The sequence below is a fragment of the Heliangelus exortis genome, chromosome Z, assembly GCF_036169615.1.
Source record: "Heliangelus exortis chromosome Z, bHelExo1.hap1, whole genome shotgun sequence".
NCBI classification, from domain to species: domain Eukaryota; kingdom Metazoa; phylum Chordata; class Aves; order Apodiformes; family Trochilidae; genus Heliangelus; species Heliangelus exortis.
In genome coordinates, this window is record NC_092454.1 from 15884032 (window position 1) to 15902731 (window position 18700).

Here is an 18700-nt window from a genome sequence, read left to right on the forward strand (position 1 = left end):
GGACGGCTAGTTAGGGGGTCTGGAGAGCAAGTAGTGTTTGCCTCCATCCCTCCTGTAAGAATGGGTGGGGAGGTATATAGGAAGAGTTTACAGGTCAACGAGTGGCTAAGAGACTGGTGCCAAAGACAGGGTTTTGGTTTTTTTGATCATGGGATGCTATATGAGACACCTGGCCTGGTGGTGGCAGGTGGGATGCACCTGTCCCAGAGGGGGAAGAGGCTTTTGGGGCAGGACTTAGCAGGGCTCATTGAGAGAGCTTTAAACTAGATGTGAAGGGGGAAGGGGAGAAAACTGGGTCTGTTAGGGACAAACACAAAAAGAATGAACCGGGGCCCGAAGGCAGGTGGTCTAGGGAGGATTTAGTCCCACCAGTGTGCTCTGTTTGTTTCCTGAAATGTCTGTATGCTAATGCACGCAGCATGGGGAATAAGCAAGAAGAGTTAGAGGTCAGTGTACGGGCTAAGGGTTATGATCTGGTAGCGATAACAGAGACATGGTGGGATAGGTCACATGACTGGAATGTGGCCATGGATGGTTATGTGCTTTTTCGGAAAGATAGGGCGGGGAAGCGAGGTGGTGGAGTTGCTCTTTATGTGAGAGAGCAACTAGAATGTGTTGAGTTTTGTGCAGGGGCTGATGAGGGGCAAGTTGAAAATTTGTGGGTAAGAATTAAGGGGCAGGCTGGTGTGGGTGATACAGTTGTGGGGGTCTACTACAGACCTCCTGATCAAGGCGAGGAGGTTGATGAGGCCTTCTACAGGCAGCTGACAGCATCCTCACAACTTCAGTCCCTAGTCCTCATGGGAGATTTTAACTACCCCGATATCTGCTGGTTGACTCAGCCAGCTTTTCACAGTCTAGGAGGTTCCTCCAGTGCATTGATGATAACTTCTTAATGCAAATGGTGGACAAGCCGACTAGAAGAGGAGCGCTGCTGGATCTTGCACTAACCAACAAGGAAGGCCTTGTTGAAGCAGTGGTGGTCAATGGCAGCCTTGGCTGCAGTGATCATGAGATGGTAGAGTTCAGGATCCTGTGTGGAAGGAACAGAATACCCAGTAGGACCAGAACCCTGGACTTCCACAGGGCAAACTTTGGCCTCCTCAATCAACTGTTAAGAGAAATCCCATGGGACAGGGTGTTAGAAGATAAAGGGGCTCAAGATAGCTGGTCAATATTCAAGGACCACTATTTGCAAGCACAGGATCAGAGCGTCCCTATGGTTAGGAAATCTAGTAAGGGAGCTAGGAGACCAGCATGGTTAAAAAAGGAACTGCTGGGGAAACTTAAGTGGAAAAGGAAAATCTACAGATCATGGAAGGGGGGGCTGGTCACTTGGGAGGAATATAGGACTGTTGTCAGAGGATGTAGGGAGGCAATTAGGAAAGCTAAGGCCTCCTTGGAACTTAACCTTGCGAGTCAGGTTAAGGATAATAGAAAGGGCTTTTTCAAATACATAGCTATCAAAACACTAGAGGCAATATTGGCCCACTAAGGAATGAGCTGGGAGCCCTGGTGACAGAGGATATAAAGAAGGCAGAGGTGCTGAACACCTTCTTTGCCTCTGTCTTTACTCCTGCAGGGTTTCCGCATGAGCCCCAGATTCATTTAGCCCCAGAAGTAGGCAAGATAGATGAGGAGTTTGACATAGTAGATGAGGATTGGGTTAGGGATCAGCTGAGTAATCTGGACATCCATAAGTCGATGGGCCCAGATGGAATGCATCCAAGGGTGCTGAGGGAGCTGGCGGAGGTCATTGCTAGGCCACTCTCCATCATCTTCAGTAAGTCATGGGTAACAGGAGAGGTGCCTGAGGACTGGAGGATAGCAAATGTCACTCCAGTCTACAAGAAGGGCAAGAAGGAGGACCCGGGTAACTATAGACCGGTCAGCCTCACCTCCATCCCTGGAAAGGGGATGGAACAACTTGTTCTTGTCACTATCTCCAGGCATATCAAGGACATGGGGGTCATCAAGAGCAGTCAGCATGGTTTTATCAAGGGTAAATCATGTTTGACTAACCTCATAGCCTTCTATGAGAAAATTACTAGGTGGATAGATGATGGAAGAGCGGTAGATGTGGTTTATCTTGATTTCAGTAAAGCATCTGACACCGTCTCTCACAGCATCCTTGTAGATAAGTTGATCAAGTATAGGTTTGGTGATCAGGTAGTGAGGTGGATCAGGAACTGGTTGAAAGAAAGGAGTCAGAGAGTTGTAGTCAATGGGGCAGAATCTGGTTGGAGGTGTGTGACTAGTGGAGTCCCTCAGGGGTCGGTACTGGGACCGGTGTTGTTCAATATCTTCATCAATGACTTGGATGAGGGTATAGAATGTACCCTCAGCAAGTTTGCTGATGACACTAAGCTGGGAGGAGTGGCTGACACACCAGAAGGCTGTGCTGCCATTCAGAGAGACTTAGACAGGCTGGAGAGTTGGGCAGGGAGAAACATGATGAAATTCAACAAGGGGAAGTGTAGAGTTTTGCATTTGGGGAAGAACAACACGATGTCCCAGTATAGGTTGGGGGCTGACCTGCTGGAGAGCAGTGTAGGTGAAAGGGACCTGGGGGTCATGGTAGACAAGAAGATGACCATGAGCCAGCAATGTGCCCTTCTGGCCAAGAAGGCCAATGGCATCCTGGGGTGCATTAGAAAGGGTGTGGTTAGTAGGTCAAGAGAGGTTCTCCTCCCCCTCTATTCTGCATTGGTGAGGCTGCACCTGGAGTATTGTGTCCAGTTCTGGGCCCCTCAGTTCAAGAAGGACAGGGAAGTGCTTGAAAGAGTCCAGAGCAGAGCTACTAAGATGATTAAGGGAGTGGAACATCTCCCTTATGAGGAAAGGCTGAGGGAGCTGGGTCTCTTTAGTCTGGAGAAAAGGAGACTGAGAGGTGACCTCATCAATGTTTTCAAATATGTAAGGGGTGAGTGTCAGGGAGATGGAGTTAGGCTTTTCTCAGTGGTGACCAGTGATAGGACAAGGGATAATGGGTGTAAATTGGAGCATAGGAGGTTCAAGTTGAATATCCGAAAAAATTTTTTTACTGTAAGGGTGACAGAGCCCTGGAACAGGCTGCCCAGGGGGGTTGTGGAGTCTCCTTCACTGGAGACATTCAAAACCCGCCTGGACACGTTCCTAGGCGATGTACTCTAGGTGGCCCTGCTCTGGCAGGGGGGTTGGACTAGATGATCTTTCGAGGTCCCTTCCAACCTCTATGATTCTATGATTCTATGATTCTATGAAGTCCTTTGTTGTGATCCACAGGGGCCTGCTACCAAGAAGCAGAATGTCTCACTGGCTGTTTCACCTACTTCCTATAGGGAAGATTCAGACTGGGCCATGAAAACTCATTTTTTAACTCCTACTACTAAAAGGACAGGTGTAATGGATACAACTTCTTTATTTTTGTAGTAAATCCTTTCTTTGAATTTGCTTACAAACTAGAGTACAAACAGCGCATTCTCTTTCTATTTATGTGTTTGTATAACTGTTTCTTTAGATTGTCTTTCCTTGCAGTAGTGCTGGCCTCCTTCTTAGCACAAACCAAACTCTGAAGATCTATTTCTACTTCTCTCTGTCACTGCTTAAATCTTGAGGGATCTTTTTCTAGATGGGAGTCCTGGGGATATTTTTGTAGCTAGTGAAAGACTTTCAGAGATATCTGCATTCTGGAATATTAATATTATATGAATCAAAACATATTTTTAGATACACCATCCTTTCGCACATACCATGTCTCTTCTCTTCCAAAAAGGCTGGCTACAGAAGCTTGCACCACTATGTCCTTCCTGTGGAGAAGCAAAAGCAAAGCTTATGGCTTCTCATAAAATACTGTTAATAGGAGGTTTCTTTAATGATCTTTACTGGGATCAAGAATTATTGTGGGTCTAAACTGGTACTTTAAGTGTTGATTGAAGAGAAAAAGTAATGAGTCTGATATCAACATGTATGAGTAATATTTAAGTGCTTGAGAGGAATTGAGCACATAGTGACACTACAGAATGTCTGCAGCAGAATGGGGAGAGACTGAAAAAGAATTCCCTAGGTGGGAAAAAATGTAAATCACTTAAAACTATGGAAGGATAATCTGAAACAGTTACCTGGTCAGAGGGAGCTAGGATGGCTAGTCAGCTATTTAGTCCAGAGTTAGCCAGCTGTGTGATGTAAATGAAACTTTTCCACTGAAGTTTAGTCGTATTTCTTGGTGTTTAAATGACAAAATGAATATGGGGAAGCCACTGTGCTGCCTCTCAAATAATCACTGATAGAAGATTCTGTTACCTGATGCTGCTCTCTTGAGGAGTACAACAGCATCTGACAAACAAATGACAACAAACTCCTTTTCAGCATTCATGGATTGCCTTACTACTCAGTTTGTGGCTATCATCCATAAACCTGTGCACTGAAACTTGCTGGAGGAATAGGGTTGTTTACAGACTCCTGCCAAAAACAGGGTTGGTGATGGTCCCTCTGCCAGTAAAGTGCTATAATTTCATCTGAAATGTGATCTGGGTGATGAACTACACCAAATGTTGCTGCCCGCATGGTACTGACAGGAGTGGAATATTAGCTTTAGAGAAGGACTGCTGTAGAAATGAAGCACGGATGTTTTTCTTGAAGAATTAAGTATTCAAAATATAACTAAACTCTTGAAGGAGGAGAAACTGAGGCTGTCTCATGCATGAACATATGTTGAAATGGATGCATCAGCAATACAGAGGAATAATATACAATGGTTTATTAATAGGAGAGCTATCTAAGAAGAGTAGAAGAGGAGCAGAGACTCTCTCCTGTGGAACATGAAAAGCCAGACCAGAGAAAATGCTGGTAGAAATACAGAAGGGTTTATGTTCCTTCACTGAAAAGTGGTTAGAATAGAGGAGCCTGTAGGTTATTGCAGATCCTATGATTACCGAAAGGATTCATAGCTCTCCTCTTCACCCACAAAATGAAACCCTGCCCATCCCTTTGGACATTGGGACAAAACTGACCCTTTCTGAACAGGAGGGGCTCCCATATGTGTATGCAGTTACTATGCCTGGACTAATGCCCAATCATATTTTTGTTATTGCTGGAGTTTTTTGCCTTTAAGCCCAAAGTCAGACTCCTGCTTCTCTTACCCCATCTACGCTAGCTTAAATAGCTGGGTTGTACAATTCAGAGGTTTACAGCCTGACCCTTCTAACGAGGCTCTTGAAGGTTTTTACTAGCTCTGTCATATTTCAGTGAAATACCGTCTTTCAAGCAGCTTCCTCAAATAATTCAACAAATTCTGGATATAACCATGCCATTCAGAGAATAGAACAGTTATAAATCAGAGCAGAACTTGCCAAAATGCTCTGAGACTCAGCAAGGGAAAAAAGATTTTACAATAAATGAGGCTCTCTCATTTGATTTGAAGCTCCTTTGATGTTAAAATTTGCTTACAGAAAGGACAAGCCTAGTCTTTTCTGCATTTTAATATTCTTGATAAATGGTAATTTTGCATATCCTTCATTTTGTAGAGAGGTGTAAGCCTATGAAAATGGAACAGAGTCTTCTCATATTTGATTGATAAATGTTGAAACCACTACTTGTGTGAATTTCTTTAATTAACAAACTCAAGATACAATAAGAATCAATAGAACAGAGTGGGAATAAGACATGCTGGTATAGCTGTCCTTTGCAAGGCAAAAAGTCTCTGTCTGAGACAGCAAGTAATCCACCTGTGGGAAGAGTAAGTTTTCTTCAGAGATTTACTTTTAATATAACTCTTGATTGAGAGAGAGGTAGGTTCTTAAGGTTTGTTTCCACTGAAAATGAGACACTCGTATGCATGGCATTTTCAGAGCAGACAAGTGTTTAAAATGCACTTGCATGCAGCAGCAAATGCAAATCTCCAGAACCTCACCTTATTGACATATAAATATTCAGATGAATTAATGTGGAATGGCTTGAATCATCACTATAATTTTTGCATTGTGGACTATGAGGAATTTCCTTTTCCCCCCCATTATTGTAATATTATGCTACATGGCAGAGTATCCTATTTACAGTTCAGGAATAACTGAAGAAAGATGCAGGGTGAAGTTAAATGATTTCTTTGTCATTTGGGAGAATACAAAGTGATATAAATTGTTGCCCATTATCTTAAAAAATGCATTAAAAACCAAACCAAAACAAACAAACAAAAAACAAAACAAAAAAGGAAGGTGAAACCATCCTTCCAGTCTAGCATAATTAGGAGTTCCCTGCTTTTTCTATAGATTAATAGGACTTTACTCCAAGACAACAAAGACAAAACTCTAAGGGCTAGGTTACAATCTTTGGATGCAAAAAAGCCAGTTTAACCAACTTGTTATAGCTGATATGAGAGATCTCTGTGACTCAAATTCTCGGCCTTCTATTGCCTTGTGAAGGGGAAAAAAGGGTTTTAGAGACCTAGAGCCAAACACAATCATTGTGATGCCACTAGAATAAAATTAGAAAGGCAGCCTAAAAGTCCCAGAATACAAACTCAGAACGTGCCTGTCAACATTGTGTGCTTTTTTTTTCCCGGGCTGAGATTCACTGGAGGTGGAAGGAGGAATATTTTGGCAGGCAGAGAAATCTCTATAGCAAGATGTAGAAATGAAGAAGATACTCAGTGTTGCACGTTGCCAAACAGGTTGCTCCTTTTTGTATTGAATTTGGTGAGATAAAATCTCCCTCCAGCTCGAGGTACAGAGTTATGGTTCTGAGTTGCAAGGCATGGAGGAGTCTTTGTCAGATGTCTTCCTTCCCTGCTTCAGGGCCTGGGATGTTATTGAATGTGACACATCAACAAAAAGGAGAAAGAAGATATGTGGCTGTGCAGACTACTTCCAGGAATTACTGAATCCCCCAGTGTCCTAAATCAAAGACTCTTAAGCATTTCAGAACAGAAGAAGCTGCTTGACCAGCCAATTGCCTGAGATGTGACCCTTGGGAGTATAGACATCCTAGCTGTAATTTATTTCATTTGCTTTAATGTGTGTGCTTTGAGAATAAAAACAAATGCACAAAGTACTCTAAAAACACTGTAAGCCTCAACAGCTTCAAAAAAGACCCTCACATAATTAAGTTGCATAGAGACAAGAGTCCTAAAGAGGAGGAATACTGACTCTTCAGGAGATTTATGACCATCAGGAAGTATTCTCGGGGGGGAGGAAACCCAGAGTGTTGCCTGCTGGAAGTCTAGGAACATGTGCCTGCTGCATGCAAGGGCAGCTGAGGGCAGCATCAGAGGGATGAGAGAAGCACATCTCCATGCAGCACACATGGACAGGAACATTGTGGCAGGGGTGAGTGAGTGGGCAGCATCAGTCCCACTGACCTACATCCTGCCTGCTCCATGCCTGCAGAGGTGGAGGGTCCTACAGGGCTGTGATGAGGCTCACAGATTCTAGCAGTGCTTGTGTTTTGAAGCTGGACAAACTGGAGGGGATTTCAAATGGGGAAGAGCTAAGTGCTTCAGGGCTTGGCAAGCCAAATGTGAAGAGCACCTTCTAGTCTAAGAGCATGGGTCTTATCAAGTATAAAGGATTGAGGAAAAACAGATACCAAGATGGAAAAATGGGAATTTTAGGGAAAAAAAAATTGGCAAAGAAGAAATATTGAACAAGTATGTGAAAAAACAGCGAACATTCAGAAAATTGTCCATTTCCTAATAAGTAGAAATCTCTACATTTGTATACACTTATGAATATTTTTTGTTCTTTTTTTCTCCTATTCAAAGAATCACCATAAACAAGGTGCAAGTCCTGCAGACATGGGCCAGGAGTTCTGCAAGTCTTCTGAAGTGAAGAGCCTTCTTTTTTTCCTCAAAAGATTTTGTAGGCTTTGGCTCTTTTTGAGTAAAGGTTTGCAGATTGTAGGGAGATTCCTAGAAAAATGCCTGTTAGATGTGGAAATGAAATAAAGGGTATGTGGAAAATACTCACAAATCAACAGAGGTTTTCTCAGTGCTAAATAGGTTTTGTGTATAAAGACCACTGTAGTAAAGTCCTGTGTCTTATGCACAGCTATATTTACTTTGTTCCTTCAGGCCTTTGTTTGCTCATTTGTTGCTTCCTTAACAATAAAATAAACTTGAAGTGAAACCACTATATTTTATATTAAAAGAAGAACTTAATCCTGGGCTGTAGGGTGTTCTGGGCTTGACTAGAATCTTATTTCTTCCATAGAGCCAAAGAATTCCTAAAGCAAATATAAAGGGAAAATCAGAGAAAAACACCATTGTGGTCATGTTTTTCCTATAAACTGCAGCCACTTTTTGTTTCGTAAATGTATGGGAGTCAAAATTACAGACCTGTAAGTTATAGGCTATAAAATTGAAAAATGTTTCTTACATAACTTTTACATGAGGTCATTTCAGTTGCACTTTGCTAATCACCATGGCTTATGTTCTGTCACACAGGATTTTACTTAGTGCCTGGCTCAGGCTAGACAGTTATGTTTTTCAGTATGGAAGCCACCTTTCAGGACCAGGTAAAGATTTGTGTGGAGGCCAGTCTGGCCTGCTGTGTGGCACTACTTCAACATTTTATCTGAACTGAGCCATTTGAGAATTCAGGAAGTTGTAATAGTGTCTTTGATGTGATGGTGCTGCTGCCCATCCAGTTCTTTTGTTATCATGTCTGACTATAGGTTGTCTCCTCAAAGCAAAATATTTTCCTTAAGATAAGAATATATGTCATCTGTAGTTATCAGCATAGCAAAAAGCAGGTCATGCAGCCTGATTTACATTATTTCTCTCTGTTATCTGTGTTAGTAGCAGAAAGATTTGCCCCTTTCAATAGCAGTCCACAAAGATAATACCAGCAGAACAGGAAGAAAGTAGCAGTGGTATTTTTGCAGACATAGATCCTGAGTCAATATGTATGTTCTCCATCTAAAAATGTTAAATATAGTCACTGAATAGAAGTGAAAAATAAGGATGAATTTGATTTCTGGGTTTTAACCGTAATAGGATTTTCACAAATTTTAATTTATACATTCCTTTTCAGGGAGCACCGTAACCACTGTGAAAGGTAAGTTTCAACTTCAGTTTCTTTTACCTTCTTGCACCTACCATTTCCCAACATTTTTGTAACATTTTTTGTGGTTATTTTTGGTTTTTTGCTTGTCTTTTTGTTCTTTTTTGTTGTTATTTTTTGTTTTTTGCTTGTCTTTTTATTTTGTTTTGTTTGGTTAGTTTTTTTTGTTTGTTTTGGTTTTTTGTTTTTTGTTTTTTGTTTTTTTGTTTTTGCTTTTTTTAATTTTTGTTTTTTGGTGTTTTGTTTTGTTTTTGTCTTTGTTTTTGTTTTTTTGTTTGTTTTTTGTTAGTTTTCTGGGATTGAAAAATCTTCCTGCTTACAGAGTCGCAGAATTAAAAAATGTTTGGAAAAGTCCTTTAAGAGCTTTGAGTCCAACCAGTAACCTAACTCTACTGAGTCCATTGCTAAACCATGTTCCTAAGCACCATATCTACATGCCTTTTAAACATCTCCAGGGATAGTGGTTCAGCCACCTCTCTGGGCAGCAGTGTTTGACAGGCCTTTCAGGGAAGAATTTTCTTCTAATTGCCAATCTAAACCTCCCCTGGCACAACTTGAGTCCATTTCCTCTCATCTTAAGAGATTTATGAACACACTGTGTAAGTACATGTCAACTGAAGTTAGGGGGATGGCTAGTCCAATTTATAGAATTGATTGATTATTCAAAGGTGGAAATGTTTTAAAGAAATGAATACTTGGATAAAAGGAAATACAGTAGAATGAGTATTTCCTGGGGTTCTATCTTATTTGCTGCTGATAGCTACTACTGCAACAAAAATAGGTATGGATGTGGCTTATTTCTAAGCTGTTTTCAGATCACATTTGCTCTGAATAAAAAGATATTGTGTTCCTACTAACAATCCTTCACGTCCAAGCTGGAATCTAAAAGCCAGACTGCCTCTTATATCCTTTGTCTATCATAATTGTTCCATGTTTGCAAATCAGGTGACAGTACTGCAGTACTGTTGCTGATGCCCAAGGATGGCCATAGTCAAGTTTGCTGTACCACCCTGTTGTGGCTCTGCAGTAGTAATAGAAGTGAAATATCCTTTTTTATTGACAGAAGAAGCAGGAGCTACTTCTCAAAGATATATAAGAAGTAGAAATTTTGAAGGAATGTGATGCTTCTGCAGAGTTGGGGTTTTTTTGAGCATAACTCCCACGTTCAAAGAAATTGAAACTTATATATCCATCCATTGCAACACTCCAGTTATGTGAGTCAACTTACTCTGTTTCTGTGACTGTATTTATATCATAGTTTTCCAGTTCCACAATGGCTTCCAACTCCTCCTATTTTTTGCCCATGCTATGGCCATTGATGTACATCAGTTGGGTTACTTATCCTTCTGCCTGTTTTTGGAGACTAGCCCTAATTCCTATGTGACTGTTCGCAGGTCCTTACATGGCTTCTAAGACATCAATAATCTTTGCTGCTGTGTGGATCTCCATCCCCTACTTCCACTGAGAGGTCAAGCCAAAAGAACTTGTTAGCACACTGACTCTGAAGCATTGGCATGCTGTGCCCAGACTTAAATGTGGTGTGTCTGGTCTTCAAATCTATTTTAAATCAAGTTCCTCTTCAAAACTAGTTCAAAGGTCTTGCAACGAGCCCTCTTAACTCTTAACGAGCAAAGATTCTTTTCCTGCTTTGACACACCCCTCTGTTGCCAGCAAGTGCTGTATTGTGTGGATGGACTAACGATCAACCCCCCTAAAATTCTGCAAGTAACACCAAGCTTAGGGCCAGAAATTTATCACCTGGATCTTCCTGTTTCTTCTCTAATTATTCTCTGTCTCTAGAAGGGTAGAGGAGAACATTGCTTGTGTTCATTATCACTTAATCTCTTGTCGCAAGATCCTGAAGTCTCTCTTGATTGTTCTTGGACATCTTATTGCATCATCATAGTTGCCTACATGAAAAATCTATAATAGATAATAATCTGAGGACCATACCATGGTATGTTGCTTTCTCTGCATATCTTTAACCCGGGCTCCAGAGAGGCAGCAGACTTGAAATAACTTTGAACTGATGTGATTTTACTTGAACGAGGTCCTTTTCCAGCAGGCGGTGTTGGCCTAGTTCAGTTATATTGCTCATCCTTTCTGATTATGACAGCACCGTAGCATTCTTTCTGTCTGTGGACATCTGACACTCAGGCCTGAATTATCCAGGCCTATGGATTTTCACATGCTTATTTGTAATAGGCAGTGTCTGACACATCTTCACGTTACTTGTACAATGTCCACTGTCAGTCTGATGTTATATAAGTATACATCCTTTTCCTTCCAAATGCGAAAGAAAAAGATTTATTGTCTGGATTTTAGTTTGTTGAATCTTCCTTCTTACTATTTTGTCATTTTTATCCAATAAGAAGCAAAATTATTATGCTTTTGAACAGCAATGTTAAATATTGCCCCTCCCCTCCTCCTTATTATCTGTATTAATCTAAACAGAAATGTTTATAATATTTCTCATCCGTCTTTAAGATCAACTATATACTGATGGCTAGGTATTTAATATATTAATTCCTTTTTATTAGGATATTTTTAGACAAATATATTTTTTCCTTGTAAAAATTATCCTTTTAGTTTTAGAATTAGTCTTTCAAGTATGGTGATGCTAACTCTTTTCTGTTTAAGTATCTTCTTATCACTGTGTTCCAAAATTTTCCTAGTTTGGAAAAAAAAAGGCTTTTGTGGCAGAATATCTCTAACTAAGTTTTATTTCTCCCCAGACAATCTTTTCTTTATCATACTGAATGTAGTAGGGTAGATTATATCTTTGATTCCCTGTAAATCAACTGCTGTTCCCAAACATCCAGGAGAAGAGGTCACCCTGTCTCTAGAGCGGTAATAATTGTCTGCTGCGTGAACTCAAGATCTCAGCCTTGGCTCTTGTTCTTCCTGGTGTCTCTGTCTTGATTCCCATGAGTAAAAAGGGGATAATGCCATTTCTCTTCTTTACAAGGATGTGCTGAATATGTGCTGAAGGATGGACAAGCTCTTTAGTTAGGACAACATAAACGGCAAACAACAATCTCAGAATAGAATTTAAAAATTTGAATGTGAATAGCATATTCTATTGTTTTTGTTATCCTGAACAAATAGCTATATGGTTGTATCAAGTCTTTGTCTTGCATGAAAGTGTGGATATATCTTAGTTTGGATATTATTATTTTACCTTATGCTTAATGGTATACTTTAATGAATCAAGTTTATGAGGAGATCTTTCAAGATCAACATAATGAACATTGAGTGATAGCCTAACTCTGCTCCTATGCATTTAAATTGGAAAAAACATTACCAATGCAAACCTCGCCAGGGTTTGCATTACTGCTTGAAAAATAAGCACTCTGCATTTTCTTTATGTGTGAAATTTCCCCCCAAAAGGTTGGGGGTTTTTTTTGGTTTTTTTTTTTAATAGTATTAGAGCAGAAAATGAAGGACAATATCTGATTACAAGATCAGGTGCAACACACCAAGTTTAGTTCTGTAAGAAAGGTTTGAATACAAAAGCTTAAGTCCTTGACAGTGGAATAGGTGGCCATTTAGGAGACATTGTTACTCTGCTTGTGACCTGCAGGGACATGACAACCCTCTTAGCAGAGGTAACTCCCAACATGTCTCAGGGTGGAACAGCCTGAAGTTGTTTCTCAACCACTCTGCCTTGCTCTGTTACTTCTTCTATACTTCCAAGACAACTGTAATAGCAGCTGACCTGTTTTTTGACTGAAATGTGCTATTTGGGAATAGTATTGTTTCCATCTTGAGCACTGTGCATTGCTAACTTGTCATTTATTTGCAGTTAATTATCAGTCCTCTCACTCCAGCTGTAATTTGATGGAATAATGGCAGATGTCCTCAATGGGCAAAATGAGTCTGTGATGCATACATTCAGAACAGTGACTTCTGTGTTCACTGAAATGTCTGAAAGGACAGTGAGAAGAAAAACCTAAAGTGCTACTGTTGAACTGGAGGGAGTGAGAGGAAATGAGGGAGTTTTGTAACTTCTGCGGGATTCAGAGTCCTGTTCTACTATTCTGCAATCTATGTATTCCCTGCTATCCTCGTTTGGGCCCAAAATGCAATTGAGGTCTTCCGATATGAATACAGAAGACCTCACTACTTAACACTCCTTTGAGATGTTTGACTTAAAGAAAAGGGCTACTTCACTGGTTCTGTGTATGAAGGATATTTGCTTTCGAAATGTGTTAAACATTGCTTGAGTCTTCACTTGGTATTAAAAAAAAAACAACACAGAGCTTGAGACTGGAAGAGGCTAGGGTTTTATGTAATTTGAGACAAATATCTTGTCATTTGAAAATTTTTGTGCTGTTTCGTTTACCACAGGATGCTACAACAAAGAGTCTTCAGGGACTAGGAGCACATCCAAGGCACAGCCAGGCCTTAACAGGTGTTTACCACATGCTGTTGTGATGGCTTGGATTAGTTGGGTAACAGTGAGCAAACATCTGTCTTGTATTATTCATACAGACTTCATTTCAGTTCATATCAATGTTCCTATCAGTTTATAATGGTTGATTTGGTTTTCCAAAGTTCAGTGTGAGGGCTGGTAGAAATCTATCCATTAAAAGTGGGTCTCTATGCAGGGACACAGCTTCTCCCCAGTAGTGATGCCAGGACTTCCCAGGACATCTGAACAAGAAGACAGGGCAGCTTTCCCAATCAGCATGTGTGAGGGTTGTTTCCCAACATTTTTTTATTCTGGCTATAAAAAGCAAATCAATCTTCAAAACTTATTTTACCCAAAAGCAAAGTTTACCATAGCAAACTCCAATGGGAAATTAAAATATCAGGAAACTGTTTATTTTCTAATGTTTTGCCAGTGGCAGAGAAGAGTCCAAGAAGTAGAACAAACCTGGCCTGTTTGGTTGTTTCCTCTCTTGTGGCCAGATTTCTCTCACTAGTCCTCTCCCTGTCCTCTTGTATGTTATTTAATCCCCCCTACATACAAGCTGGCAAACAGAAATCCAGGCAAGGAAAACATGTAAGAGACATTTCTAATATTTCATTGGCTTTTAGGAAAGGAAAAACTTGTTAAGGTGACAAAGAGTGTAAACTTGTTATTCATGTAATAGAGAGCAGTATGATATAGAAAAAAGTAATTAACCCTGAGGAGAAGTTTCCATATGAGAAAAAAATGAGGTCTTTGACAGGACATAACTGCATGTTCACAGATTTTCTTCTCTGGCTCTTTCCGTAGCTAATTTCAGTTCTCTTTAGAGAACAGATCTGGAGTCTGCTCTTCAAGATGTGTTGAGAAAGCAAAGGAGATTGGATGTTGGGCTTTCATTTTCTTAGTTTTGTTTTGGTTTTTTTGTTTTGTTTTTGTTTTTTTTTTTTTGTTTGTTTGGTTTTGGTTTTTTTGTTTTGTTTTGTTTTATTTTCTGCTAAGATGTAACTCAAGATTTTAAAATAAACTTATCAATCCTAATTAAGCGGAAAGGGTGGAGTGTAAGAACTGTACAAAGCCAGTTACAAATTTTGATAATTTTGGTCTTATCAATCAAAACATTTCTGTATTCAGAGTACTTTGTTGCATTTTGTCTTTCCACCCAACCAGTGTAAGGAAATAAAAAAATCTCTAAAAAGCTAGAGGAAATCTCTATATCACAAACCATGTTTACTGGGAGGAATTTTAACTTCCCTAACATCTAGTGAAAAAGCAACAAGATAGGATGCAACCCATCAAGAAGAATTTAGGAGGTTGTAAAGGATAACTTCTTGATAAAGACAATGGATCGGTCTACAAAGGCTGAGGCAATGCTGCATCTTCAGTTCAGCAACAGAGAAGATGTGGTTGGGAATGTGGTAGTCAGTATCAACCTTGGCCATAACAGCCATGAACTGATGGAGGTTAAAGACCTGAAGGGAGTGAGGAACGTGAGTAGCAGACTTTATCTTGTTCATCTCATTCAGAAAGCACCAGACTTCTGGTGGGATTCCATGGGAAATCCCGGATGGGCAAAGGGGAAATAGGAATCTTGAAGGCCTTTGAAGACATTATCGTCCAAGGTTTTTTACATAGGTGTATCAGAAGAAAAATGCAAAGCAGTCCACTGCCAGTCATGTTTCAGAGCCCCTACCCTTTGCAACAGTTCAGAATTTATTCTGGCTAATTGGGCAGCAGCTGTTCAGACAAGTCCCTAGAATTTTGGGAGGAACAGTGAGTGAGAGCAATGAGATACCTGTGGGGCTGCCAGCAGTCAATGGCCAGGCCAGCACTGTCCAGTGCTGTATTAACAAGAGCACAGGCAGGAGATGGAGGGAAGTTATTATTCCTCTCAGCTTGACATGTCTTGGACCACATCTAGACACTGCATCTTCTGGTTTGATCTCACCAGTCTGAAATGGATATTCCCAAACTGAACTCAGTGGAGGGCCACTAGGATGCTCAGAGGCTGGACCACTTGCCCTGTGAGGGAAGCCTGAGAGCTGGGGCTGCTTCAATCTGGAGAAGGCTTAGAGCAGCCTTTGCTTGCTTATAGGCAACTTATTGAAAGATAAGTCCAGGATGTCTGCAACAGTGCATTGTAGCAGGACAGGAGACAGGAGACATAAGTTGAAAGAAGAGAAGTAAGATTGGATATAAAGACAAAATAATATTTTCTTTCATGGGAACAGTCCAGAGTGGAGCACATTGCCCAGAGAGGCTGTGTTCTCTGCTTTTCAAGATCAGGCCCCATCAGTGATGCTGCTTTGAGGAATTTCCTGCACTGTGGACCTCCTGGTGTTTTTTCCAACCTGTGTAAGACTGTATAAATTTTCTAACTACAGTTACCGGAATAGAGAAACTGTTCTGTATTTTGAAAAGAGAAACCATAATTTTAAAGAAAATATTAAAAGATTTTTCAACATTCCCTACTCTTTTTTTTTCTCAATGCATGTGATAGACAGGTTTTGAAGGCCACTTTTCTGAAACACAAAATACTGTGTTGAAATACAGCTAACCACCTCTAATTTGGCAGTTGTATTTCACCTTTTAACTCATATAAAACTGAAGGAAACGTTCAGGGTGATATTGGGTGAGTATGAAGGAAAAGCTTCATTAGCAAAATGACCTTTGTACCAGGTGTTCAGTTGGTTGACTTCCTTCTCCTGCCCTTACTTTACTAAAGCCCATACTTTTTAGTCTGCCAGACATAGTGAGTTTTCTGCTCTACTTTGCCATACATCAGAAGATGAAAGTGATTGGAAATTAATGGGAGTTCTGTTTATTAGTAGACCCTTGGTTCTACTCTGAATTTTTAATGTCAGAAGATAATTTAAATTGTTTGTGCTTTTAAACAGATGAGCTAACTGAAAATTCTGTCCTAGCTGTTAAACACTGGGGACTAGGAAACTAAGTAACTTTGAGTAATTCTGACTGAAATTTAGCATATTTTTTAATACTTCAGCATTTAGTGCCTATTACCTTTTCTGAAAATTAATGAAATTGGTTCACAACATTACTTTTGTGAATATTCTCAGCCAAAGGCAGATCAAGCCACACAAAATTTTTTTTACTATTTTATTCAGAACCAGTCGTGAGAAAGTTGTACCTTTTGTTCATGAACCAAGCAGCTGCAGAGAAAGATTATGTTTGCAGCCATCTGCATTTCTTCTGTGTCCAGGACCGGACAAGAAAACTATGCAACAGAGGAGTCAACCTACAGTAGATGACATAATGCTCATTACAAATTAAATTTTTTGACATAATCAGTGTTTGGAAATGACCTACCCGTACTCACAGTTGCACATACATCCTATATGGTTTGAAATCCCCTTCCCCACATCAGGTACTGGGTTATAAGATCTAGATCTTTGAAGACAGAATTAACAACAAGAAACATGTGTGGTAGACTTTCATATCAGACCTGTGGGGCCTTAGTCAGTTGCCTTGATTTGAAATAAAAAAAAAATTATGCCTTTAAAGGTTAGTAAGGATTTAGTTATTTATTTGGGGACCTGACAAGGACAATAATAAATGATTTGGAGAGAATGAGCAGTAGCTTTCATGCATAAATATTTTCAAGGTCTTGTCAGAATTGTAAACTTACTTCAAGAAAATATTTGGCCAAATAAGTTACATAGAGCCTGAAGCACACAGCCAGCCTGGTGATGGGTAGTTGTAAGTGAGAACAGACTGTTAAGACAAACCTATAGTCAGATGTGGAGACACCAGAACTGTTTAAGATTTAAATACATCAACAAATAGATAATTCTGTAACACAGTTTTGATTCCATTCAGTGCTTGAACCCTTGTGATTAGAAAATAATGCTCATTGAAATTATTATTAAAAACTTCTATGCTATCAGCATTAGTTATATCATCTGCTGAAACTAATTGTATTCATAGGGCAACCAAAGTACTTAACAATGTATGCAAATCAAATAGGAATTAATTTATATGGACCATTTATTAAGGATACTTCTAAGGTCCTAAATTTTACTGAAATTCCTTTTAAAAATTTGAGACAGTATGATTTCTATATTACCTTTTTGTTTTCTTAAATTAGTGTTATAATTCTAGGTGTATAAAGACTCAACATTCCACTTAAATCTTCACTGGCATGGTGATTTAGTTCAGTGCTCCTTTGCTCGTGATCTGAAATCACCATGTTTGAGCCACACTCTGTCATCAGCCACATCTATTGCTTTCCTGGAAGTGCCATTATTTATCACCGGTACTTTTTTGACACAAATTTTTGAAGTGCTACTCTACAAATGTGGATAACACCATAATGCCAAAAAACTGTTGACTTACATCTTACTTACTTACTTACATTAACTTACTTTTGATTATTTAGGCAGTGTATTCATATACCTTGAAATTAAGCTTCCAATACCAAGAAAAGAAACCAGCCACACAAGAAGTGGACAGTCTTGCTGAGGGTTGGGCTGCTGACAAACTTAGACTGCTGTGCATCTTGCCACTCCTATGCCTCTAGCTTTATTCCTTCCTTACCTCCTCTTTTCTCACACTGCAGGGACAGGGATTGTTTTCTTGTTCAAGGACCATGCAGTTCCCAGCAAAATATGGCTCTTGTTCATGACTGGAACTCCTAAGCATTAGGGTAATGGGAATTAAAATATGTGTTAGCAATCAGAGAAACTGTCTTTTGTTTTTGAGACAGATATATTTGGATGACATGCAGAAGTCTGTTTCTTTGTTCCAAACAAGTATTACATATAAATAAATAGTAATTCCACTTAAATCTACTGTATATAAAGAGAAAATCCATTCAAACCCATGAAGTTACAGGAGTGCAAAACATTTTATTTACATACTCCTTCTTTGGTGCACACTTAGAATTCTGAGCATATTCTACCACATCTTTTCCATAAAAAAAGCCAGAAAAAAATGTCTCCAATTTTGAAATTGTATCAACAGCTCATAAATCATCCTACCTTGGAAGAATTAGCAAACTGTTCCATTAACATACATTGTTTAGAGCAATCAGTCTCTCTAATCACCACTGTCTGTCATAGAAACATGCCAGCTATCATTTTTTATTACAGTCTCATGATAAAATAGGCATGATGAGCCATCTTGCTTCAGAAAACATGTGGACAATGATTTTGTGTTGATTAGTGATGACTGCTTTTTACAGTTGACTTCACAGGTAGTGATTTTCTGGCTTTAATCTCAAAATAGACAACAG